At 38.9% G+C, this 25,456-nt stretch overlaps 11 non-coding genes across 11 annotated transcripts; all 11 read right to left on the bottom strand.

Moving 5' to 3' along the window:
- Positions 1–1,761: 1,761 nt before the first annotated feature.
- Positions 1,762–1,833, bottom strand: TRNAD-GUC (transfer RNA aspartic acid (anticodon GUC)). Its single transcript has one exon. It is a non-coding gene; the product is annotated as a tRNA-Asp (tRNA).
- A 1,945-nt stretch (positions 1,834–3,778) lies between these two features.
- TRNAD-GUC (transfer RNA aspartic acid (anticodon GUC)) lies at positions 3,779–3,850 on the bottom strand. Its single transcript has one exon. It is a non-coding gene; the product is annotated as a tRNA-Asp (tRNA).
- Positions 3,851–5,795: 1,945 nt separating this feature from the next.
- On the bottom strand, positions 5,796–5,867 carry TRNAD-GUC (transfer RNA aspartic acid (anticodon GUC)). Its single transcript has one exon. It is a non-coding gene; the product is annotated as a tRNA-Asp (tRNA).
- A 1,942-nt stretch (positions 5,868–7,809) lies between these two features.
- Positions 7,810–7,881, bottom strand: TRNAD-GUC (transfer RNA aspartic acid (anticodon GUC)). Its single transcript has one exon. It is a non-coding gene; the product is annotated as a tRNA-Asp (tRNA).
- A 1,944-nt stretch (positions 7,882–9,825) lies between these two features.
- TRNAD-GUC (transfer RNA aspartic acid (anticodon GUC)) lies at positions 9,826–9,897 on the bottom strand. The gene has a single exon. It is a non-coding gene; the product is annotated as a tRNA-Asp (tRNA).
- A 1,943-nt stretch (positions 9,898–11,840) lies between these two features.
- On the bottom strand, positions 11,841–11,912 carry TRNAD-GUC (transfer RNA aspartic acid (anticodon GUC)). The gene has a single exon. It is a non-coding gene; the product is annotated as a tRNA-Asp (tRNA).
- A 1,943-nt stretch (positions 11,913–13,855) lies between these two features.
- Positions 13,856–13,927, bottom strand: TRNAD-GUC (transfer RNA aspartic acid (anticodon GUC)). Its single transcript has one exon. It is a non-coding gene; the product is annotated as a tRNA-Asp (tRNA).
- A 1,944-nt stretch (positions 13,928–15,871) lies between these two features.
- Positions 15,872–15,943, bottom strand: TRNAD-GUC (transfer RNA aspartic acid (anticodon GUC)). Its single transcript has one exon. It is a non-coding gene; the product is annotated as a tRNA-Asp (tRNA).
- A 1,945-nt stretch (positions 15,944–17,888) lies between these two features.
- TRNAD-GUC (transfer RNA aspartic acid (anticodon GUC)) lies at positions 17,889–17,960 on the bottom strand. The gene has a single exon. It is a non-coding gene; the product is annotated as a tRNA-Asp (tRNA).
- A 3,983-nt stretch (positions 17,961–21,943) lies between these two features.
- Positions 21,944–22,015, bottom strand: TRNAD-GUC (transfer RNA aspartic acid (anticodon GUC)). The gene has a single exon. It is a non-coding gene; the product is annotated as a tRNA-Asp (tRNA).
- Positions 22,016–23,962: 1,947 nt separating this feature from the next.
- Positions 23,963–24,034, bottom strand: TRNAD-GUC (transfer RNA aspartic acid (anticodon GUC)). The gene has a single exon. It is a non-coding gene; the product is annotated as a tRNA-Asp (tRNA).
- Positions 24,035–25,456: the final 1,422 nt, after the last annotated feature.

Genomic DNA, 25,456 nt, shown 5'->3' with positions numbered 1-25,456 from the left:
GCCCCAGCTATCATTTTCTTACTCTACCCATGTCCGATAATCCCTGGACTGAGATGTTCTAGGATTTTACTGTTGATTTGCCAGTGTTTATAGGTATTTCTATGAATTGATTTATGGTTGACCATTTCTGATGCTTGATTGTATATTTAGTAATTCAAGATCCTTTAAAAAGCTCAAATGAATTTAGCAAAACCCATTACCCCTTATCAACTTTTTTCTAATTAGAATTTGCTTAGAAATCCTTGAATGGCTAAAAGACTATTATGCTAGAGACCAATGGTAGCTCTGCATGAGGAATATTAAACTCCAAATCTCTTCTGCTAAATTATGCCCAAATTATGTGAATGCTATAAAAATTTATAATTTATTCTATTATTCAGCTACTGTTTCCAACTTAATTAAAAAAAAAAAAATATATATATATATATATATATATTCACTCTTCTTTTAAGGCACCAATAAATATCTATGCATTTTCTGGATATTCTATACCATACAATTTTAATACATGGGAATCCTGAATATAAAGTCCAATAAATGCTGGATTTGCCATGTTGTACATGTTCTAAGCAATATCTTTTAGATTATAGCTGATATAGGGCCTGATTCAGAGCCGCTTGCTGCTAGTGAGTGCTTGCTCAGAATAACGGCGTTTTTTTATGTTTTGTATTTGTTTTTTTCTTTCATCAGGCCGCTCGCTAAGCTGTGGGTGGCTACCCACAGCTTTTGCGAGTGGCCTGGAGCCCATCGTGATTATCATGACCATCAGGCTTGCGAGGAGACCCTGTGGAAGGGTCTGAGCTCTCACGAGCCCGAGTAAACTTCCTGCTCTAATAGAACAGGAAGTCCACTACTGACATCACTAGTGATGTCAGTAGGGCCACCCACAAACACCAGGCGTTCCTAAGGGAATGCCTGCATTTGTGCAGCCCCCCCCCCTCCCCGCATACAAAACGCGGTGAGTTATCAATCAACATTGACAGCCGCTCCGTCTTGTAGCTAGACCCATATCGATGGAGCAGCCGTCACTGGACAGATCTTGCGCATGCACACGCCGGAGGCGGCGCATGGGTAGTGGGGGACCGTCGAACCACTTACGAGTGTTGTGCGCTTGCGAGTGTGTCTGAATCAGGCCCATAGTCCTTAGGAAAATTTTTGGGTGCTTGCCAAAGACATGTAAATGAAGTGCTTGTTAAAAAATAAAATCCATTCTACTAACCATTGCAAAATGGAATTTGGGTCTTGAGGACCCACCTCATGGAGTTGGGCTTAGACAGCACAAGAAAATTGCTTGAGAAGTTACTTGACCTATACTGTTCTTGAGAATGGGGCCCAGCAATGTGGTCTTTCAATGCTAGAAATGTCAAAATAATTCTGAATGTTGTAGTTTGATGTCCTAGAAAATGTGTGCAGTTTTCATTCCAAAAAGTGGCATACACCAATATGCCAACCTCCTTGCCTAAATTTTATTTCTACATATAAAAATGTAAGTATGTATAAACCTTCCCAAAATACCAAACCATTGTGATTTATTCCATAGCCACCTAACGCCAACAAATGGTAATAGAAGTATATCATTACAGTTGGTACATTTTGTTTTCTCTATCTGCTATTCCATTTGTATGGATCTATGAGGGTTTCCTTTAAGTACACATCTCAATATATTATAGTTTGGGTTGTTATTTATGCATGCCATAACATTTGTATTATTATTTTTCCACTGTGTCTGAAATGGAATATTGGAGAAATAAAAGTTATAGCCTCCCCATCGGGGAATTGAACCCCGGTCTCCCGCGTGACAGGCGGGGATACTCACCACTATACTAACGAGGATCAGCTGTGTGCTGTGATTTCTGGTCCAGTCCAGAAAAGTGATTTTCAAGTAAGAGTTGTTATAATTTCCTTGGGTAATGAAAATTATTGAAATCATTTATACATCAATTTGTTAGTGTACTCTTTCACCATATATCAGATCCATGTCGATTCTTCTGCATCATGAGCTAGGTCAAATGCTTATAGAAATTGCCCCAGCTATCATTTTCTTACTCTACCCATGTCCGATAATCCCTGGACTGAGATGTTCTAGGATTTTACTGTTGATTTGCCAGTGTTTATAGGTATTTCTATGAATTGATTTATGGTTGACCATTTCTGATGCTTGATTGTATATTAAGTAATTCAAGATCCTTTAAAAAGCTCAAATGAATTTAGCAAAACCTATTACCCCTTATCAATTTTTTTCTAATTAGAATTTGCTTAGAAATCCTTGAATGGCTAAAAGACTATTATGCTAGAGACCAATGGTAGCTCTGCATGAGGAATATTAAACTCCAAATCTCTTCTGCTAAATTATGCCCAAATTATGTGAATGCTATAAAAATTGATAATTTATTCTATTATTCAGCTACTGTTTCCAACTTAATTAAAAAAAAAAAATATATATATATATATTCACTCTTCTTTTAAGGCACCAATAAATATCTATGCATTTTCTGGATATTCTATACATACAATTTTAATACATGGGAATCCTGAATATAAAGTCCAATAAATGCTGGATTTGCCATGTTGTACATGTTCTAAGCAATATCTTTTAGATTATAGCTGATATAGGGCCTGATTCAGAGCCGCTTGCTGCTAGTGAGTGCTTGCTCAGAATAACGGCGGTTTTTAATGTTTTCTATTTGTTTTTTTCTTTCATCAGGCCGCTCGCTAAGCTGTGGGTGACTACCCACAGCTTTTGCGAGTGGCCTGGAACCCATCGCGATTATCGTGACCATCAGGCTTGCGAGGAGACCCTGTAGAAGGGTCTGAGCTCTCACAAGCCCGAGTAAACTTCCTGCTCTAATAGAACAGGAAGTCCACTACTGACATCACTAGTGATGTCAGTAGGGCCACCCACAAACACCAGGCATTCCTAAGGGAATGCCTGCATTTGTGCAGCCACCCCCCCCCCTCCCCGCATACAAAACGCGGTGAGTTATCAATAAACATTGACAGCCGCTCCGTCTTGTAGCTAGACCCATATCGATGGAGCAGCCGTCACTGGACAGATCTTGCGCATGCACACGCCGGAGGCGGCGCATGGGTAGTGGGGGACCGTCGAACCACTTACGAGTGTTGTGCGCTTGCGAGTGTGTCTGAATCAGGCCCATAGTCCTTAGGAAAATTTTTGGGTGCTTGCCAAAGACATGTAAATGAAGTGCTTGTTAAAAAATAAAATCCATTCTACTAACCATTGCAAAATGGAATTTGGGTCTTGAGGACCCACCTCATGGAGTTGGGCTTAGACAGCACAAGAAAATTGCTTGAGAAGTTACTTGACCTATACTGTTCTTGAGAATGGGGCCCAGCAATGTGGTCTTTCAATGCTAGAAATGTCAAAATAATTCTGAATGTTGTAGTTTGTTGTCCTAGAAAATGTGTGCAGTTTTCATTCCAAAAAGTGGCATACACCAATATGCCAACCTCCTTGCCTATATTTTATTTCTACATATAAAAATGTAAGTATGTATAAACCTTCCCAAAATACCAAACCATTCTGATTTATTCCATAGCCACCTAACGCCAACAAATGGTAATAGAAGTATATCATTACAGTTGGTACATTTTGTTTTCTCTATCTGCTATTCCATTTGTATGGATCTATGAGGGTTTCCTTTAAGTACACATCTCAATATATTATAGTTTGGGTTGTTATTTATGCATGCCATAACATTTGTATTATTATTTTTCCACTGTGTCTGAAATGGAATATTGGAGAAATAAAAGTTATAGCCTCCCCGTCGGGGAATTGAACCCCGGTCTCCCGCGTGACAGGCGGGGATACTCACCACTATACTAACGAGGATCAGCTGTGTGCTGTGATTTCTGGTCCAGTCCAGAAAAGTGATTTTCAACTAAGAGTTGTTATAATTTCCTTGGGTAATGAAAATGATTGAAATCATTTATACATCAATTTGTTAGTGTACTCTTTCACCATATATCAGATCCATGTCGATTCTTCTGCATCATGAGCTAGGTCAAATGCTTATAGAAATTGCCCCAGCTATCATTTTCTTACTCTACCCATGTCCGATAATCCCTGGACTGAGATGTTCTAGGATTTTACTGTTGATTTGCCAGTGTTTATAGGTATTTCTATGAATTGATTTATGGTTGACCATTTCTGATGCTTGATTGTATATTTAGTAATTCAAGATCCTTTAAAAAGCTCAAATGAATTTAGCAAAACCCATTACCCCTTATCAACTTTTTTCTAATTAGAATTTGCTTAGAAATCCTTGAATGGCTAAAAGACTATTATGCTAGAGACCAATGGTAGCTCTGCATGAGGAATATTAAACTCCAAATCTCTTCTGCTAAATTATGCCCAAATTATGTGAATGCTATAAAAATTGATAATTTATTCTATTATTCAGCTACTGTTTCCAACTTAATTAAATAAAAAAAAAAAATATATATATATATTCACTCTTCTTTTAAGGCACCAATAAATATCTATGCATTTTCTGGATATTCTATACCATACAATTTTAATACATGGGAATCCTGAATATAAAGTCCAATAAATGCTGGATTTGCCATGTTGTACATGTTCTAAGCAATATCTTTTAGATTATAGCTGATATAGGGCCTGATTCAGAGCCGCTTGCTGCTAGTGAGTGCTTGCTCAGAATAAGGGCGGTTTTTTATGTTTTGTATTTGTTTTTTTCTTTCATCAGGCCGCTTGCGAAGCTGTGGGTGACTACCTACAGCTTTTGCGAGTGGCCTGGAGCCCATCGCGATTATCGTGACCATCAGGCTTGCGAGGAGACCCTGTGGAAGGGTCTGAGCTCTCACGAGCCCGAGTAAACTTCCTGCTCTAATAGAACAGGAAGTCCACTACTGACATCACTAGTGATGTCAGTAGGGCCACCCACAAACACCAGGCGTTCCTAAGGGAATGCCTGCATTTGTGCAGCCACCCCCCCCTCCCCGCATACAAAACGCGGTGAGTTATCAATCAACATTGACAGCCGCTCCATCTTGTAGCTAGACCCATATCGATGGAGCAGCCGTTGCTGGACGGATCTAGCCATGCACACGCCGGAGGCGGCGCATGGGTAGTGGTGGACCGTCGAACCACTTACGAGTGTTGTGCGCTTGCGAGTGTGTCTGAATCAGGCCCATAGTCCTTAGGAAAATTTTTGGGTGCTTGCCAAAGACATGTAAATGAAGTGCTTGTTAAAAAATAAAATCCATTCTACTAACCATTGCAAAATGGAATTTGGGTCTTGAGGACCCACCTCATGGAGTTGGGCTTAGACAGCACAAGAAAATTGCTTGAGAAGTTACTTGACCTATACTGTTCTTGAGAATGGGGCCCAGCAATGTGGTCTTTCAATGCTAGAAATGTCAAAATAATTCTGAATGTTGTAGTTTGATGTCCTAGAAAATGTGTGCAGTTTTCATTCCAAAAAGTGGCATACACCAATATGCCAACCTCCTTGCCTATATTTTATTTCTACATATAAAAATGTAAGTATGTATAAACCTTCCCAAAATACCAAACCATTCTGATTTATTCCATAGCCACCTAACGCCAACAAATGGTAATAGAAGTATATCATTACAGTTGGTCCATTTTGTTTTCTCTATCTGCTATTCCATTTGTATGGATCTATGAGGGTTTCCTTTAAGTACACATCTCAATATATTATAGTTTGGGTTGTTATTTATGCATGCCATAACATTTGTATTATTATTTTTCCACTGTGTCTGAAATGGAATATTGGAGAAATAAAAGTTATAGCCTCCCCGTCGGGGAATTGAACCCCGGTCTCCCGCGTGACAGGCGGGAATACTCACCACTATACTAACGAGGATCAGCTGTGTGCTGTGATTTCTGGTCCAGTCCAGAAAAGTGATTTTCAACTAAGAGTTGTTATAATTTCCTTGGGTAATGAAAATGATTGAAATCATTTATACATCAATTTGTTAGTGTACTCTTTCACCATATATCAGATCCATGTCGATTCTTCTGCATCATGAGCTAGGTCAAATGCTTATAGAAATTGCCCCAGCTATCATTTTCTTACTCTACCCATGTCCGATAATCCCTGGACTGAGATGTTCTAGGATTTTACTGTTGATTTGCCAGTGTTTATAGGTATTTCTATGAATTGATTTATGGTTGACCATTTCTGATGCTTGATTGTATATTTAGTAATTCAAGATCCTTTAAAAAGCTCAAATTAATTTAGCAAAACCCATAACCCCTTATCAACTTTTTTCTAATTAGAATTTGCTTAGAAATCCTTGAATGGCTAAAAGACTATTATGCTAGAGACCAATGGTAGCTCTGCATGAGGAATATTAAACTCCAAATCTCTTCTGCTAAATTATGCCCAAATTATGTGAATGCTATAAAAATTGATAATTTATTCTATTATTCAGCTACTGTTTCCAACTTAATTAAAAAAAAAAAAATATATATATATATTCACTCTTCTTTTAAGGCACCAATAAATATCTATGCATTTTTTGGATATTCTATACCATACAATTTTAATACATGGGAATCCTGAATATAAAGTCCAATAAATGCTGGATTTGCCATGTTGTACATGTTCTAAGCAATATCTTTTAGATTATAGCTGATATAGGGCCTGATTCAGAGCCGCTTGCTGCTAGTGAGTGCTTGCTCAGAATAGCGGCGTTTTTTTATGCTTTGTATTTGTTTTTTTCTTTCATCAGGCCGCTCGCTAAGCTGTGGGTGACCTCCCACAGCATTTGCGAGTGGCCTGGAGCCCATCACGATTATCGTGACCATCAGGCTTGCGAGGAGACCCTGTGGAAGGGTCTGAGCTCTCACAAGCCCGAGTAAACTTCCTGCTCTAATAGAACAGGAAGTACACTACTGACATCACTAGTGATGTCAGTAGGGCTACCCACAAACACCAGGTGTTCCTAAGGGAATGCCTGCATTTGTGCAGCCACCCCCCCTCCCCGCATACAAAACACAGTGAGTTATCAATCAACATTGACAGCCGCTCCGTCTTGTAGCTAGACCCATATCGATGGAGCAGCCGTCGCTGGATGGATCTTGAGCATTCACAAGCCGGAGGCGGCACATGGGTAGTGGGGGACCGTCGAACCACTTATGAGCATTGTGCGCTTGCGAGTGTGTCTGAATCAGGCCCATAGTACTTAGGAAAATTTTTGGGTGCTTGCAAAAAACATGTAAATGAAGTGCTTGTTAAAAAAGAAAATCCATTCTACTAACCATTGCAAAATGGAATTTGGGTCTTGAGGACCCACCTCATGGAGTTGGGCTTAGACAGCACAAGAAAATTGTTTGAGAAGTTACTTGACCTATACTGTTCTTGAGAATGGGGCCCTGCAATGTGGTCTTTCAATGCTAGAAATGTCAAAATAATTCTGAATGTTGTAGTTTGATGTCCTAGAAAATGTGTGCAGTTTTCATTCCAAAAAGTGGCATACACCAATATGCCAACCTCCTTGCCTATATTTTATTTCTACATATAAAAATGTAAGTATGTATAAACCTTCCCAAAATACCAAACCATTCTGATTTATTCCATAGCCACCTAACGCCAACAAATGGTAATAGAAGTATATCATTACAGTTGGTACATTTTGTTTTCTCTATCTGCTATTCCATTTGTATGGATCTATGAGGGTTTCCTTTAAGTACACATCTCAATATATTATAGTTTGGGTTGTTATTTATGCATGCCATAACATTTGTATTATTATTTTTCCACTGTGTCTGAAATGGAATATTGGAGAAATAAAAGTTATAGCCTCCCCGTCGGGGAATTGAACCCCGGTCTCCCGCGTGACGGGCGGGGATACTCACCACTATACTAACGAGGATCAGCTGTGTGCTGTGATTTCTGGTCCAGTCCAGAAAAGTGATTTTCAACTAAGAGTTGTTATAATTTCTTGGGTAATGAAAATGATTGAAATCATTTATACATCAATTTGTTAGTGTACTCTTTCACCATATATCAGATCCATGTCAATTCTTCTGCATCATGAGCTAGGTCAAATGCTTATAGAAATTGCCCCAGCTATCATTTTCTTACTCTACCCATGTCCGATAATCCCTGGACTGAGATGTTCTAGGATTTTACTGTTGATTTGCCAGTGTTTATAGGTATTTCTATGAATTGATTTATGGTTGACCATTTCTGATGCTTGATTGTATATTTAGTAATTCAAGATCCTTTAAAAAGCTCAAATGAATTTAGCAAAACCCATTACCCCTTATCAACTTTTTTCTAATTAGAATTTGCTTAGAAATCCTTGAATGGCTAAAAGACTATTATGCTAGAGACCAATGGTAGCTCTGCATGAGGAATATTAAACTCCAAATCTCTTCTGCTAAATTATGCCCAAATTATGTGAATGCTATAAAAATTGATAATTTATTCTATTATTCAGCTACTGTTTCCAACTTAATTAAATAAAAAAAAAAATATATATATATATATTCACTCTTCTTTTAAGGCACCAATAAATATCTATGCATTTTCTGGATATTCTATACCATACAATTTTAATACATGGGAATCCTGAATATAAAGTCCAATAAATGCTGGATTTGCCATGTTGTACATGTTCTAAGCAATATCTTTTAGATTATAGCTGATATAGGGCCTGATTCAGAGCCGCTTGCTGCTAGTGAGTGCTTGCTCAGAATAAGGGCGGTTTTTTATGTTTTGTATTTGTTTTTTTCTTTCATCAGGCCGCTTGCGAAGCTGTGGGTGACTACCTACAGCTTTTGCGAGTGGCCTGGAGCCCATCGCGATTATCGTGACCATCAGGCTTGCGAGGAGACCCTGTGGAAGGGTCTGAGCTCTCACGAGCCCGAGTAAACTTCCTGCTCTAATAGAACAGGAGTCCACTACTGACATCACTAGTGATGTCAGTAGGGCCACCCACAAACACCAGGCGTTCCTAAGGGAATGCCTGCATTTGTGCAGCCACCCCCCCCTCCCCGCATACAAAACGCGGTGAGTTATCAATCAACATTGACAGCCGCTCCATCTTGTAGCTAGACCCATATCGATGGAGCAGCCGTTGCTGGACGGATCTTGCCATGCACACGCCGGAGGCGGCGCATGGGTAGTGGTGGACCGTCGAACCACTTACGAGTGTTGTGCGCTTGCGAGTGTGTCTGAATCAGGCCCATAGTCCTTAGGAAAATTTTTGGGTGCTTGCCAAAGACATGTAAATGAAGTGCTTGTTAAAAAATAAAATCCATTCTACTAACCATTGCAAAATGGAATTTGGGTCTTGAGGACCCACCTCATGGAGTTGGGCTTAGACAGCACAAGAAAATTGCTTGAGAAGTTACTTGACCTATACTGTTCTTGAGAATGGGGCCCAGCAATGTGGTCTTTCAATGCTAGAAATGTCAAAATAATTCTGAATGTTGTAGTTTGATGTCCTAGAAAATGTGTGCAGTTTTCATTCCAAAAAGTGGCATACACCAATATGCCAACCTCCTTGCCTATATTTTATTTCTACATATAAAAATGTAAGTATGTATAAACCTTCCCAAAATACCAAACCATTCTGATTTATTCCATAGCCACCTAACGCCAACAAATGGTAATAGAAGTATATCATTACAGTTGGTCCATTTTGTTTTCTCTATCTGCTATTCCATTTGTATGGATCTATGAGGGTTTCCTTTAAGTACACATCTCAATATATTATAGTTTGGGTTGTTATTTATGCATGCCATAACATTTGTATTATTATTTTTCCACTGTGTCTGAAATGGAATATTGGAGAAATAAAAGTTATAGCCTCCCCGTCGGGGAATTGAACCCCGGTCTCCCGCGTGACAGGCGGGAATACTCACCACTATACTAACGAGGATCAGCTGTGTACTGTGATTTCTGGTCCAGTCCAGAAAAGTGATTTTCAACTAAGAGTTGTTATAATTTCCTTGGGTAATGAAAATGATTGAAATCATTTATACATCAATTTGTTAGTGTACTCTTTCACCATATATCAGATCCATGTCGATTCTTCTGCATCATGAGCTAGGTCAAATGCTTATAGAAATTGCCCCAGCTATCATTTTCTTACTCTACCCATGTCCGATAATCCCTGGACTGAGATGTTCTAGGATTTTACTGTTGATTTGCCAGTGTTTATAGGTATTTCTATGAATTGATTTATGGTTGACCATTTCTGATGCTTGATTGTATATTTAGTAATTCAAGATCCTTTAAAAAGCTCAAATGAATTTAGCAAAACCCATAACCCCTTATCAACTTTTTTCTAATTAGAATTTGCTTAGAAATCCTTGAATGGCTAAAAGACTATTATGCTAGAGACCAATGGTAGCTCTGCATGAGGAATATTAAACTCCAAATCTCTTCTGCTAAATTATGCCCAAATTATGTGAATGCTATAAAAATTGATAATTTATTCTATTATTCAGCTACTGTTTCCAACTTAATTAAAAAAAAAATATATATATATATATATTCACTCTTCTTTTAAGGCACCAATAAATATCTATGCATTTTCTGGATATTCTATACCATACAATTTTAATACATGGGAATCCTGAATATAAAGTCCAATAAATGCTGGATTTGCCATGTTGTACATGTTCTAAGCAATATCTTTTAAATTATAGCTGATATAGGGCCTGATTCAGAGCCGCTTGCTGCTAGTGAGTGCTTGCTCAGAATAGCGGCGTTTTTTTATGTTTTGTATTTGTTTTTTTCTTTCATCAGGCCACTCGCTAAGCTGTGGGTGACCTCCCACAGCATTTGCCAGTGGCCTGGAGCCCATCACGATTATCGTGACCATCAGGCTTGCGAGGAGACCCTGTGGAAGGGTCTGAGCTCTCACAAGCCCGAGTAAACTTCCTGCTCTAATAGAACAGGAAGTACACTACTGACATCACTAGTGATGTCAGTAGGGCTACCCACAAACACCAGGTGTTCCTAAGGGAATGCCTGCATTTGTGCAGCCACCCCCCCTCCCAGCATACAAAACACAGTGAGTTATCAATCAACATTGACAGCCGCTCCGTCTTGTAGCTAGACCCATATCGATGGAGCAGCCGTCGCTGGATGGATCTTGAGCATTCACAAGCCGGAGGCGGCACATGGGTAGTGGGGGACCGTCGAACCACTTACGAGCATTGTGCGCTTGCGAGTGTGTCTGAATCAGGCCCATAGTACTTAGGAAAATTTTTGGGTGCTTGCAAAAAACATGTAAATGAAGTGCTTGTTAAAAAATAAAATCCATTCTACTAACCATTGCAAAATGGAATTTGGGTCTTGAGGACCCACCTCATGGAGTTGGGCTTAGACAGCACAAGAAAATTGCTTGAGAAGTTACTTGACCTATACTGTTCTTGAGAATGGGGCCCAGCAATGTGGTCTTTCAATGCTAGAAATGTCAAAATAATTCTGAATGTTGTAGTTTGTTGTCCTAGAAAATGTGTGCAGTTTTCATTCCAAAAAGTGGCATACACCAATATGCCAACCTCCTTGCCTATATTTTATTTCTACATATAAAAATGTAAGTATGTATAAACCTTCCCAAAATACCAAACCATTCTGATTTATTCCATAGCCACCTAACGCCAACAAATGGTAATAGAAGTATATCATTACAGTTGGTACATTTTGTTTTCTCTATCTGCTATTCCATTTGTATGGATCTATGAGGGTTTCCTTTAAGTACACATCTCAATATATTATAGTTTGGGTTGTTATTTATGCATGCCATAACATTTGTATTATTATTTTTCCACTGTGTCTGAAATGGAATATTGGAGAAATAAAAGTTATAGCCTCCCCGTCGGGGAATTGAACCCCGGTCTCCCGCGTGACAGGCGGGGATACTCACCACTATACTAACGAGGATCAGCTGTGTGCTGTGATTTCTGGTCCAGTCCAGAAAAGTGATTTTCAACTAAGAGTTGTTATAATTTCCTTGGGTAATGAAAATGATTGAAATCATTTATACATCAATTTGTTAGTGTACTCTTTCACCATATATCAGATCCATGTCGATTCTTCTGCATCATGAGCTAGGTCAAATGCTTATAGAAATTGCCCCAGCTATCATTTTCTTACTCTACCCATGTCCGATAATCCCTGGACTGAGATGTTCTAGGATTTTACTGTTGATTTGCCAGTGTTTATAGGTATTTCTATGAATTGATTTATGGTTGACCATTTCTGATGCTTGATTGTATATTTAGTAATTCAAGATCCTTTAAAAAGCTCAAATGAATTTAGCAAAACCCATTACCCCTTATCAACTTTTTTCTAATTAGAATTTGCTTAGAAATCCTTGAATGGCTAAAAGACTATTATGCTAGAGACCAATGGTAGCTCTGCATGAGGAATATTAAACTCCAAATCTCTTCTGCTAAATTATGCCCAAATTATGTGAATGCTATAAAAATTGATAATTTATTCTATTATTCAGCTACTGTTTCCAACTTAATTAAAAAAAAAAAATATATATATATATATTCACTCTTCTTTTAAGGCACCAATAAATATCTATGCATTTTCTGGATATTCTATACCATACAATTTTAATACATGGGAATCCTGAATATAAAGTCCAATAAATGCTGGATTTGCCATGTTGTACATGTTCTAAGCAATATCTTTTAAATTATAGCTGATATAGGGCCTGATTCAGAGCCGCTTGCTGCTAGTGAGTGCTTGCTCAGAATAGCGGCGTTTTTTTATGTTTTGTATTTGTTTTTTTCTTTCATCAGGCCACTCGCTAAGCTGTGGGTGACCTCCCACAGCATTTGCCAGTGGCCTGGAGCCCATCACGATTATCGTGACCATCAGGCTTGCGAGGAGACCCTGTGGAAGGGTCTGAGCTCTCACAAGCCCGAGTAAACTTCCTGCTCTAATAGAACAGGAAGTACACTACTGACATCACTAGTGATGTCAGTAGGGCTACCCACAAACACCAGGTGTTCCTAAGGGAATGCCTGCATTTGTGCAGCCACCCCCCCTCCCAGCATACAAAACACAGTGAGTTATCAATCAACATTGACAGCCGCTCCGTCTTGTAGCTAGACCCATATCGATGGAGCAGCCGTCGCTGGATGGATCTTGAGCATTCACAAGCCGGAGGCGGCACATGGGTAGTGGGGGACCGTCGAACCACTTACGAGCATTGTGCGCTTGCGAGTGTGTCTGAATCAGGCCCATAGTACTTAGGAAAATTTTTGGGTGCTTGCAAAAAACATGTAAATGAAGTGCTTGTTAAAAAATAAAATCCATTCTACTAACCATTGCAAAATGGAATTTGGGTCTTGAGGACCCACCTCATGGAGTTGGGCTTAGACAGCACAAGAAAATTGCTTGAGAAGTTACTTGACCTATACTGTTCTTGAGAATGGGGCCCAGCAATGTGGTCTTTCAATGCTAGAAATGTCAAAATAATTCTGAATGTTGTAGTTTGTTGTCCTAGAAAATGTGTGCAGTTTTCATTCCAAAAAGTGGCATACACCAATATGCCAACCTCCTTGCCTATATTTTATTTCTACATATAAAAATGTAAGTATGTATAAACCTTCCCAAAATACCAAACCATTCTGATTTATTCCATAGCCACCTAACGCCAACAAATGGTAATAGAAGTATATCATTACAGTTGGTACATTTTGTTTTCTCTATCTGCTATTCCATTTGTATGGATCTATGAGGGTTTCCTTTAAGTACACATCTCAATATATTATAGTTTGGGTTGTTATTTATGCATGCCATAACATTTGTATTATTATTTTTCCACTGTGTCTGAAATGGAATATTGGAGAAATAAAAGTTATAGCCTCCCCGTCGGGGAATTGAACCCCGGTCTCCCGCGTGACAGGCGGGGATACTCACCACTATACTAACGAGGATCAGCTGTGTGCTGTGATTTCTGGTCCAGTCCAGAAAAGTGATTTTCAACTAAGAGTTGTTATAATTTCCTTGGGTAATGAAAATGATTGAAATCATTTATACATCAATTTGTTAGTGTACTCTTTCACCATATATCAGATCCATGTCGATTCTTCTGCATCATGAGCTAGGTCAAATGCTTATAGAAATTGCCCCAGCTATCATTTTCTTACTCTACCCATGTCCGATAATCCCTGGACTGAGATGTTCTAGGATTTTACTGTTGATTTGCCAGTGTTTATAGGTATTTCTATGAATTGATTTATGGTTGACCATTTCTGATGCTTGATTGTATATTTAGTAATTCAAGATCCTTTAAAAAGCTCAAATGAATTTAGCAAAACCCATTACCCCTTATCAACTTTTTTCTAATTAGAATTTGCTTAGAAATCCTTGAATGGCTAAAAGACTATTATGCTAGAGACCAATGGTAGCTCTGCATGAGGAATATTAAACTCCAAATCTCTTCTGCTAAATTATGCCCAAATTATGTGAATGCTATAAAAATTGATAATTTATTCTATTATTCAGCTACTGTTTCCAACTTAATTAAAAAAAAAAATATATATATATATATATTCACTCTTCTTTTAAGGCACCAATAAATATCTATGCATTTTCTGGATATTCTATACCATACAATTTTAATACATGGGAATCCTGAATATAAAGTCCAATAAATGCTGGATTTGCCATGTTGTACATGTTCTAAGCAATATCTTTTAAATTATAGCTGATATAGGGCCTGATTCAGAGCCGCTTGCTGCTAGTGAGTGCTTGCTCAGAATAGCGGCGTTTTTTTATGTTTTGTATTTGTTTTTTTCTTTCATCAGGCCACTCGCTAAGCTGTGGGTGACCTCCCACAGCATTTGCCAGTGGCCTGGAGCCCATCACGATTATCGTGACCATCAGGCTTGCGAGGAGACCCTGTGGAAGGGTCTGAGCTCTCACAAGCCCGAGTAAACTTCCTGCTCTAATAGAACAGGAAGTACACTACTGACATCACTAGTGATGTCAGTAGGGCTACCCACAAACACCAGGTGTTCCTAAGGGAATGCCTGCATTTGTGCAGCCACCCCCCCTCCCAGCATACAAAACACAGTGAGTTATCAATCAACATTGACAGCCGCTCCGTCTTGTAGCTAGACCCATATCGATGGAGCAGCCGTCGCTGGATGGATCTTGAGCATTCACAAGCCGGAGGCGGCACATGGGTAGTGGGGGACCGTCGAACCACTTACGAGCATTGTGCGCTTGCGAGTGTGTCTGAATCAGGCCCATAGTACTTAGGAAAATTTTTGGGTGCTTGCAAAAAACATGTAAATGAAGTGCTTGTTAAAAAATAAAATCCATTCTACTAACCATTGCAAAATGGAATTTGGGTCTTGAGGACCCACCTCATGGAGTTGGGCTTAGACAGCACAAGAAAATTGCTTGAGAAGTTACTTGACCTATACTGTTCTTGAGAATGGGGCCCAGCAATGTGGTCTTTCAATGCTAGAAATGTCAAAATAATTCTGAATGTTGTAGTTTGTTGTCCTAGAAAATGTGTGCAGTTTTCATTCCAAAAAGTGGCATACACCAATATGCCAACCTCCTTGCCTATATTTTATTTCTACATATAAAAATGTAAGTATGTATAAACCTTCCCAAAATACCAAACCATTCTGATTTATTCCATAGCCACCTAACGCCAACAAATGGTAATAGAAGTATATCATTACAGTTGGTACATTTTGTTTTCTCTATCTGCTATTCCATTTGTATGGATCTATGAGGGTTTCCTTTAAGTACACATCTCAATATATTATAGTTTGGGTTGTTATTTATGCATGCCATAACATTTGTATTATTATTTTTCCACTGTGTCTGAAATGGAATATTGGAGAAATAAAAGTTATAGCCTCCCCGTCGGGGAATTGAACCCCGGTCTCCCGCGTGACAGGCGGGGATACTCACCACTATACTAACGAGGATCAGCTGTGTGCTGTGATTTCTGGTCCAGTCCAGAAAAGTGATTTTCAACTAAGAGTTGTTATAATTTCCTTGGGTAATGAAAATGATTGAAATCATTTATACATCAATTTGTTAGTGTACTCTTTCACCATATATCAGATCCATGTCGATTCTTCTGCATCATGAGCTAGGTCAAATGCTTATAGAAATTGCCCCAGCTATCATTTTCTTACTCTACCCATGTCCGATAATCCCTGGACTGAGATGTTCTAGGATTTTACTGTTGATTTGCCAGTGTTTATAGGTATTTCTATGAATTGATTTATGGTTGACCATTTCTGATGCTTGATTGTATATTTAGTAATTCAAGATCCTTTAAAAAGCTCAAATGAATTTAGCAAAACCCATTACCCCTTATCAACTTTTTTCTAATTAGAATTTGCTTAGAAATCCTTGAATGGCTAAAAGACTATTATGCTAGAGACCAATGGTAGCTCTGCATGAGGAATATTAAACTCCAAATCTCTTCTGCTAAATTATGCCCAAATTATGTGAATGCTATAAAAATTGATAATTTATTCTATTATTCAGCTACTGTTTCCAACTTAATTAAATAAAAAAAATATATATATATATATATTCACTCTTCTTTTAAGGCACCAATAAATATCTATGCATTTTCTGGATATTCTATACCATACAATTTTAATACATGGGAATCCTGAATATAAAGTCCAATAAATGCTGGATTTGCCATGTTGTACATGTTCTAAGCAATATCTTTTAGATTATAGCTGATATAGGGCCTGATTCAGAGCCGCTTGCTGCTAGTGAGTGCTTGCTCAGAATAAGGGCGGTTTTTTATGTTTTGTATTTGTTTTTTTCTTTCATCAGGCCGCTTGCGAAGCTGTGGGTGACTACCTACAGCTTTTGCGAGTGGCCTGGAGCCCATCGCGATTATCGTGACCATCAGGCTTGCGAGGAGACCCTGTGGAAGGGTCTGAGCTCTCACGAGCCCGAGTAAACTTCCTGCTCTAATAGAACAGGAAGTCCACTACTGACATCACTAGTGATGTCAGTAGGGCCACCCACAAACACCAGGCGTTCCTAAGGGAATGCCTGCATTTGTGCAGCCACCCCCCCCTCCCCGCATACAAAACGCGGTGAGTTATCAATCAACATTGACAGCCGCTCCATCTTGTAGCTAGACCCATATCGATGGAGCAGCCGTTGCTGGACGGATCTTGCCATGCACACGCCGGAGGCAGCGCATGGGTAGTGGTGGACCGTCGAACCACTTACGAGTGTTGTGCGCTTGCGAGTGTGTCTGAATCTGGCCCATAGTCCTTAGGAAAATTTTTGGGTGCTTGCCAAAGACATGTAAATGAAGTGCTTGTTAAAAAATAAAATCCATTCTACTAACCATTGCAAAATGGAATTTGGGTCTTGAGGACCCACCTCATGGAGTTGGGATTAGACAGCACAAGAAAATTGCTTGAGAAGTTACTTGACCTATACTGTTCTTGAGAATGGGGCCCAGCAATGTGGTCTTTCAATGCTAGAAATGTCAAAATAATTCTGAATGTTGTAGTTTGATGTCCTAGAAAATGTGTGCAGTTTTCATTCCAAAAAGTGGCATACACCAATATGCCAACCTCCTTGCCTATATTTTATTTCTACATATAAAAATGTAAGTATGTATAAACCTTCCCAAAATACCAAACCATTCTGATTTATTCCATAGCCACCTAACGCCAACAAATGGTAATAGAAGTATATCATTACAGTTGGTACATTTTGTTTTCTCTATCTGCTATTCCATTTGTATGGATCTATGAGGGTTTCCTTTAAGTACACATCTCAATATATTATAGTTTGGGTTGTTATTTATGCATGCCATAACATTTGTATTATTATTTTTCCACTGTGTCTGAAATGGAATATTGGAGAAATAAAAGTTATAGCCTCCCCGTCGGGGAATTGAACCCCGGTCTCCCGCGTGACAGGCGGGGATACTCACCACTATACTAACGAGGATCAGCTGTGTGCTGTGATTTCTGGTCCAGTCCAGAAAAGTGATTTTCAACTAAGAGTTGTTATAATTTCCTTGGGTAATGAAAATGATTGAAATCATTTATACATCAATTTGTTAGTGTACTCTTTCACCATATATCAGATCCATGTCGATTCTTCTGCATCATGAGCTAGGTCAAATGCTTATAGAAATTGCCCCAGCTATCATTTTCTTACTCTACCCATGTCCGATAATCCCTGGACTGAGATGTTCTAGGATTTTACTGTTGATTTGCCAGTGTTTATAGGTATTTCTATGAATTGATTTATGGTTGACCATTTCTGATGCTTGATTGTATATTTAGTAATTCAAGATCCTTTAAAAAGCTCAAATGAATTTAGCAAAACCTATTACCCCTTATTAACTTTTTTCTAATTAGAATTTGCTTAGAAATCCTTGAATGGCTAAAAGACTATTATGCTAGAGACCAATGGTAGCTCTGCATGAGGAATATTAAACTCCAAATCTCTTCTGCTAAATTATGCCCAAATTATGTGAATGCTATAAAAATTGATAATTTATTCTATTATTCAGCTACTGTTTCCAACTTAATTAAAAAAAAAAAAATATATATATATATATATTCACTCTTCTTTTAAGGCACCAATAAATATCTATGCATTTTCTGGATATTCTATACCATACAATTTTAATACATGGGAATCCTGAATATAAAGTCCAATAAATGCTGGATTTGCCATGTTGTACATGTTCTAAGCAATATCTTTTAGATTATAGCTGATATAGGGCCTGATTCAGAGCCGCTTGCTGCTAGTGAGTGCTTGCTCAGAATAACGGCGTTTTTTTATGTTTTGTATTTGTTTTTTTCTTTCATCAGGCCGCTCGCTAAGCTGTGGGTGACTACCCACAGCTTTTGCGAGTGGCCTGGAGCCCATCGCGATTATCGTGACCATCAGGCTTGCGAGGAGACCCTGTAGAAGGGTCTGAGCTCTCACAAGCCCGAGTAAACTTCCTGCTCTAATAGAACAGGAAGTCCACTACTGACATCACTAGTGATGTCAGTAGGGCCACCCACAAACACCAGGCGTTCCTAAGGGAATGCCTGCATTTGTGCAGCCACCCCCCCCTCCCCGCATACAAAACGCGGTGAGTTATCAATAAACATTGACAGCCGCTCCGTCTTGTAGCTAGACCCATATCGATGGAGCAGCCGTCGCTGGACGGATCTTGTGCATGCACACGCCGGAGGCGGCGCATGGGTAGTGGGGGACCGTCGAACCACTTACGAGTGTTGTGCGCTTGCGAGTGTGTCTGAATCAGGCCCATAGTCCTTAGGAAAATTTTTGGGTGCTTGCCAAAGACATGTAAATGAAGTGCTTGTTAAAAAATAAAATCCATTCTACTAACCATTGCAAAATGGAATTTGGGTCTTGAGGACCCACCTCATGGAGTTGGGCTTAGACAGCACAAGAAAATTGCTTGAGAAGTTACTTGACCTATACTGTTCTTGAGAATGGGGCCCAGCAATGTGGTCTTTCAATGCTAGAAATGTCAAAATAATTCTGAATGTTGTAGTTTGATGTCCTAGAAAATGTGTGCAGTTTTCATTCCAAAAAGTGGCATACACCAATATGCCAACCTCCTTGCCTATATTTTATTTCTACATATAAAAATGTAAGTATGTATAAACCTCCCCAAAATACCAAACCATTCTGATTTATTCCATAGCCACCGAACGCCAACAAATGGTAATAGAAGTATATAATTACAGTTGGTACATTTTGTTTTCTCTATCTGCTATTCCATTTGTATGGATCTATGAGGGTTTCCTTTAAGTACACATCTCAATATATTATAGTTTGGGTTGTTATTTATGCATGCCATAACATTTGTATTATTATTTTTCCACTGTGTCTGAAATGGAATATTGGAGAAATAAAAGTTATAGCCTCCCCGTCGGGGAATTGAATCCCGGTCTCCCACGTGACAGGCGGGAATACTCACCACTATACTAACGAGGATCAGCTGTGTGCTGTGATTTCTGGTCCAGTCCAGAAAAGTGATTTTCAACTAAGAGTTGTTATAATTTCCTTGGGTAATGAAAATGATTGAAATCTTTTATACATCAATTTGTTAGTGTACTCTTTCACCATATATCAGATCCATGTCGATTCTTCTGCATCATGAGCTAGGTCAAATGCTTATAGAAATTGCCCCAGCTATCATTTTCTTACTCTACCCATGTCCGATAATCCCTGGACTGAGATGTTCTAGGATTTTACTGTTGATTTGCCAGTGTTTATAGGTATTTCTATGAATTGATTTATGGTTGACCATTTCTGATGCTTGATTGTATATTTAGTAATTCAAGATCCTTTAAAAAGCTCAAATGAATTTAGCAAAACCCATTACCCCTTATCAACTTTTTTCTAATTAGAATTTGCTTAGAAATCCTTGAATGGCTAAAAGACTATTATGCTAGAGACCAATGGTAGCTCTGCATGAGGAATATTAAACTCCAAATCTCTTCTGCTAAATTATGCCCAAATTATGTGAATGCTATAAAAATTGATAACTTATTCTATTATTCAGCTACTGTTTCCAAATTAATTAAAAAAAAAAAATATATATATATATATATATATATATATATATATATTCACTCTTCTTTTAAGGCACCAATAAATATCTATGCATTTTCTGGATATTCTATTCCATACAATTTTAATACATGGGAATCCTGAATATAAAGTCCAATAAATGCTGGATTTGCCATGTTGTACATGTTCTAAGCAATATCTTTTAGATTATAGCTGATATAGGGCCTGATTCAGAGCCGCTTGCTGCTAGTGAGTGCTTGCTCAGAATAACGGCGGTTTTTTATGTTTTGTATTTTTTTTTTTCTTTCATCAGGCCGCTCGCTAAGCTGTGGGTGACTACCCACAGCTTTTGCGAGTGGCCTGGAGCCCATCGTGATTATCGTGACCATCAGGCTTGCGAGGAGACCCTGTGGAAGGGTCTGAGCTCTCACGAGCCCGAGTAAACTTCCTGCTCTAATAGAACAGGAAGTCCACTACTGACATCACTAGTGATGTCAGTAGGGCCACCCACAAACACCAGGCGTTCCTAAGGGAATGCCTGCATTTGTGCAGCCACCCCCCCCTCCCCGCATACAAAACGCGGTGAGTTATCAATCAACATTGACAGCCGCTCCGTCTTGTAGCTAGACCCATATCGATGGAGCAGCAGTCGCTGGATGGATCTTGTGCATGCACACGCCGGAGGCGGCGCATGGGTAGTGGGGGACCGTCGAACCACTTACGAGTGTTGTGCGCTTGCGAGTGTGTCTGAATCAGGCCCATAGTCCTTAGGAAAATTTTTGGGTGCTTGCCAAAGACATGTAAATGAAGTGCTTGTTAAAAAATAAAATCCATTCTACTAACCATTGCAAAATGGAATTTGGGTCTTGAGGACCCACCTCATGGAGTTGGGATTAGACAGCACAAGAAAATTGCTTGAGAAGTTACTTGACCTATACTGTTCTTGAGAATGGGGCCCAGCAATGTGGTCTTTCAATGCTAGAAATGTCAAAATAATTCTGAATGTTGTAGTTTGATGTCCTAGAAAATGTGTGCAGTTTTCATTCCAAAAAGTGGCATACACCAATATGCCAACCTCCTTGCCTATATTTTATTTCTACATATAAAAATGTAAGTATGTATAAACCTTCCCAAAATACCAAACCATTCTGATTTATTCCATAGCCACCTAACGCCAACAAATGGTAATAGAAGTATATCATTACAGTTGGTACATTTTGTTTTCTCTATCTGCTATTCCATTTGTATGGATCTATGAGGGTTTCCTTTAAGTACACATCTCAATATATTATAGTTTGGGTTGTTATTTATGCATGCCATAACATTTGTATTATTATTTTTCCACTGTGTCTGAAATGGAATATTGGAGAAATAAAAGTTATAGCCTCCCCGTCGGGGAATTGAACCCCGGTCTCCCGCGTGACAGGCGGGGATACTCACCACTATACTAACGAGGATCAGCTGTGTGCTGTGATTTCTGGTCCAGTCCAGAAAAGTGATTTTCAACTAAGAGTTGTTATAATTTCCTTGGGTAATGAAAATGATTGAAATCATTTATACATCAATTTGTTAGTGTACTCTTTCACCATATATCAGATCCATGTCGATTCTTCTGCATCATGAGCTAGGTCAAATGCTTATAGAAATTGCCCCAGCTATCATTTTCTTACTCTACCCATGTCCGATAATCCCTGGACTGAGATGTTCTAGGATTTTACTGTTGATTTGCCAGTGTTTATAGGTATTTCTATGAATTGATTTATGGTTGACCATTTCTGATGCTTGATTGTATATTTAGTAATTCAAGATCCTTTAAAAAGCTCAAATGAATTTAGCAAAACCTATTACCCCTTATTAACTTTTTTCTAATTAGAATTTGCATAGAAATCCTTGAATGGCTAAAAGACTATTATGCTAGAGACCAATGGTAGCTCTGCATGAGGAATATTAAACTCCAAATCTCTTCTGCTAAATTATGCCCAAATTATGTGAATGCTATAAAAATTGATAATTTATTCTATTATTCAGCTACTGTTTCCAACTTAATTAAAAAAAAATATATATATATATATATATATTCACTCTTCTTTTAAGGCACCAATAAATATCTATGCATTTTCTGGATATTCTATACCATACAATTTTAATACATGGGAATCCTGAATATAAAGTCCAATAAATGCTGGATTTGCCATGTTGTACATGTTCTAAGCAATATCTTTTCGATTATAGCTGATATAGGGCCTGATTCAGAGCCGCTTGCTGCTAGTGAGTGCTTGCTCAGAATAACGGCGGTTTTTTATGTTTTGTATTTGTTTTTTTCTTTCATCAGGCCGCTCGCTAAGCTGTGGGTGACTACCCACAGCTTTTGCGAGTGGCCTGGAGCCCATCGCGATTATCGTGACCATCAGGCTTGCGAGGAGACCCTGTAGAAGGGTCTGAGCTCTCACAAGCCCGAGTAAACTTCCTGCTCTAATAGAACAGGAAGTCCACTACTGACATCACTAGTGATGTCAGTAGGGCCACCCACAAACACCAGGCGTTCCTAAGGGAATGCCTGCATTTGTGCAGCCACCCCCCCCTCCCCGCATACAAAACACGGTGAGTTATCAATAAACATTGACAGCCGCTCCGTCTTGTAGCTAGACCCATATCGATGGAGCAGCCGTCGCTGGACGGATCTTGTGCATGCACACGCCGGAGGCGGCGCATGGGTAGTGGGGGACCGTCGAACCACTTACGAGTGTTGTGCGCTTGCGAGTGTGTCTGAATCAGGCCCATAGTCCTTAGGAAAATTTTTGGGTGCTTGCCAAAGACATGTAAATGAAGTGCTTGTTAAAAAATAAAATCCATTCTACTAACCATTGCAAAATGGAATTTGGGTCTTGAGGACCCACCTCATGGAGTTGGGCTTAGACAGCACAAGAAAATTGCTTGAGAAGTTACTTGACCTATACTGTTCTTGAGAATGGGGCCCAGCAATGTGGTCTTTCAATGCTAGAAATGTCAAAATAATTCTGAATGTTGTAGTTTGATGTCCTAGAAAATGTGTGCAGTTTTCATTCCAAAAAGTGGCATACACCAATATGCCAACCTCCTTGTCTATATTTTATTTCTACATATAAAAATGTAAGTATGTATAAACCTCCCCAAAATACCAAACCATTCTGATTTATTCCATAGCCACCGAACGCCAACAAATGGTAATAGAAGTATATAATTACAGTTGGTACATTTTGTTTTCTCTATCTGCTATTCCATTTGTATGGATCTATGAGGGTTTCCTTTAAGTACACATCTCAATATATTATAGTTTGGGTTGTTATTTATGCATGCCATAACATTTGTATTATTATTTTTCCACTGTGTCTGAAATGGAATATTGGAGAAATAAAAGTTATAGCCTCCCCGTCGGGGAATTGAACCCCGGTCTCCCATGTGACAGGCGGGAATACTCACCACTATACTAACGAGGATCAGCTGTGTGCTGTGATTTCTGGTCCAGTCCAGAAAAGTGATTTTCAACTAAGAGTTGTTATAATTTCCTTGGGTAATGAAAATGATTGAAATCTTTTATACATCAATTTGTTAGTGTACTCTTTCACCATATATCAGATCCATGTCGATTCTTCTGCATCATGAGCTAGGTCAAATGCTTATAGAAATTGCCCCAGCTATCATTTTCTTACTCTACCCATGTCCGATAATCCCTGGACTGAGATGTTCTAGGATTTTACTGTTGATTTGCCAGTGTTTATAGGTATTTCTATGAATTGATTTATGGTTGACCATTTCTGATGCTTGATTGTATATTTAGTAATTCAAGATCCTTTAAAAAGCTCAAATGAATTTAGCAAAACCCATTACCCCTTATCAACTTTTTTCTAATTAGAATTTGCTTAGAAATCCTTGAATGGCTAAAAGACTATTATGCTAGAGACCAATGGTAGCTCTGCATGAGGAATATTAAACTCCAAATCTCTTCTGCTAAATTATGCCCAAATTATGTGAATGCTATAAAAATTGATAATTTATTCTATTATTCAGCTACTGTTTCCAACTTAATTAAAAAAAATATATATAAATATATATATATTCACTCTTCTTTTAAGGCACCAATAAATATCTATGCATTTTCTGGATATTCTATTCCATACAATTTTAATACATGGGAATCCTGAATATAAAGTCCAATAAATGCTGGATTTGCCATGTTGTACATGTTCTAAGCAATATCTTTTAGATTATAGCTGATATAGGGCCTGATTCAGAGCCGCTTGCTGCTAGTGAGTGCTTGCTCAGAATAACGGCGGTTTTTTATGTTTTGTATTTGTTTTTTTCTTTCATCAGGCCGTTCGCTAAGCTGTGGGTGACTACCCACAGCTTTTGTGAGTGGCCTGGAGCCCATCGCGATTATCGTGACCATCAGGCTTGCGAGGAGACCCTGTGGAAGGGTCTGAGCTCTCACGAGCCCGAGTAAACTTCCTGCTCTAATAGAACAGGAAGTCCACTACTGACATCACTAGTGATGTCAGTAGGGCCACCCACAAACACCAGGCGTTCCTAAGGGAATGCCTGCATTTGTGCAGCCACCCCCCCCTCCCCGCATACAAAACGCGGTGAGTTATCAATCAACATTGACAGCCGCTCCGTCTTGTAGCTAGACCCATATCGATGGAGCAGCCGTCGCTGGACGGATCTTGTGCATGCACACGCCGGAGGCGGCGCATGGGTAGTGGGGGACCGTCGAACCACTTACGAGTGTTGTGCGCTTGCGAGTGTGTCTGAATCAGGCCCATAGTCCTTAGGAAAATTTTTGGGTGCTTGCCAAAGACATGTAACTGAAGTGCTTGTTAAAAAATAAAATCCATTCTACTAACCATTGCAAAATGGAATTT

The sequence above is a fragment of the Taudactylus pleione genome, unplaced genomic scaffold (assembly GCF_031769625.1).
Source record: "Taudactylus pleione unplaced genomic scaffold, aTauple2 ptg000282l, whole genome shotgun sequence".
In the NCBI taxonomy this organism is placed as follows: Eukaryota; Metazoa; Chordata; class Amphibia; order Anura; family Myobatrachidae; genus Taudactylus; species Taudactylus pleione.
Note: the sequence above shows the minus strand (reverse complement) of the source record. Positions and strands in the feature narration are given on the sequence as shown.